The 1,704-nt window shown below is 38.1% G+C and overlaps 1 protein-coding gene across 12 annotated transcripts in view; it reads left to right on the top strand.

Annotated features, from left to right (window-relative positions):
- Phf21a (PHD finger protein 21A) overlaps positions 1-1,704 on the top strand; it is a 155,475-nt gene that overhangs the window by 3,899 nt on the left and 149,872 nt on the right. The gene's annotated exons all lie outside the window — the stretch shown is intronic.

The following is a 1,704-nucleotide window of genomic DNA, read 5'->3' on the forward strand; positions in this document are numbered from 1 at the left end:
TGATAATTACTTTTGAATTTACTCTTACAGGTTGTACCTTATTTATGTACATTTGGCTGTGACTTTTTATATTTGACACCTATAATCATCAAGTTTAGAATTTTAGCGTAGGAAACTGTATGACAGAGTTGTAAATCACCCTGTCTCATGCACTTCCTTATGAATATTCTCTTTGTATTCAGACTGATTGTGTGTTAAGCATTCCTGTTATAACTTGTAAAGTAGTTAGCTGAGCCAGGAATTTGGACTGTTTGTTGACCTTAAACTAGGTACCAGTGATGAGGAGAACTTAGTTATCTGCCCCCTGTCTGCTCTTCTCTAGAGCAGTAAGTTGCACGTGTACCTGCAGTGTGGGACCCATTTATTACTAGTCAGTAAAGGTGATGCTAGCCTTACTGAATTTCTCGTTTTATTAGTTTAAATTAGACCCAGAGGGGTAATTATTCCACCCCAATGCATGAATAAGTCTAGTCAGTGCAAGTTGTGCATTCAAACCCCCATGCAGTGCATGGGAAATGCATCTTTAATGTTATGATGTTGTTTGGCATATTTAGTTTAGTGCAAGGAGTGTACTTGCTTAACAGGACCTTTAATAAGCTCCCTCTACACCAAAGATATACTTTTAAAAATTATACTTAAGGAGACTTTGTAGTATTCCCCAGTAGAGTTCATCTAGAGCAGCAAAAACCTTCCCAAATAAAACTATTCCTTTAACCGGTATTCATTTAAGTGGGTTCCACTGTACTTGGTTTCCATGGAAATAGTGAACAGCTAACGTTATTTATAAGGTGGAAGTAAAATAGGGTGCCTAATGGGACCCCATGCTGCTCTGATGAAGAGACTTAGGAAAAAAAATCTATGCTCATGGGATTTTTTTTTTTTTTTTAAACAAGGTTAATGGAAGCCCTTATTTCAGTCTTCTGTAACAGAACATATTTTTGGTTTTAAAGGCTAGCATTACCGTCAAGCAAACAACTTCTTTTGCGGTGTGTATTGCTTTCACTTTGAAGTTTAGGACTGCTTAGCAGGATAGAGGCTGTGTGTTTCACACTTATGTTTCTTGGTGGTTTTGTTTGAAAAGTTAGGAGTCCTAGTGTATTGTAATAGTTTCAGTTTCTCATCAGCACATCTCAGTACAGAGAAGACAGATGCTCACTCGTACAGCAGTGATGGTAAAGAATCGATATGTTGACCACACAGGGTTTTTAGATGCAAATTGCATAGGAATCAGATTTAGTCTTTAGGCCTGGGTAAGGGCTCTGTGTATATCGCTCCACTTAGTAGGTGAAAAGGTTCTGAGTTTCTTTTGAGACATACACAGGGAAGATTTTAATATCTCTTTTTAAGAAAGTGAATTGTTGCCACTGCTTGTTAGCTAAAATAAAATAAATGTCCATTGTTTTAATCTTTGAATTGGATTTGGGAAAGCATTCTTCTTCTTCTTCTTCTTCTTCTTCTTCTTCTTCTTCTTCTTCTTCTTCTTCTTCTTCTTCTTCTTCTTCTTCTTCTTCTTCTTCTTCTTTTTTGTCATTACTTCAACAAGGCTTGCTCTTAGTTTCCTACGCCATACCAAACTTGCCTTTCTAAAACCTCATCAGCTGAAAGAGCATCATTGCCTTTGTGCCCATGTTTGCAAAGAGAGGGGAGAGGGGAGAGAGAGGGAGAGGGAGAGAGGGAGAGAGGGAGAGAGGGAGAGAGGGAGAG

The sequence above is a fragment of the Mus pahari genome, chromosome 3, assembly GCF_900095145.1.
Source record: "Mus pahari chromosome 3, PAHARI_EIJ_v1.1, whole genome shotgun sequence".
In the NCBI taxonomy this organism is placed as follows: Eukaryota; Metazoa; Chordata; class Mammalia; order Rodentia; family Muridae; genus Mus; species Mus pahari.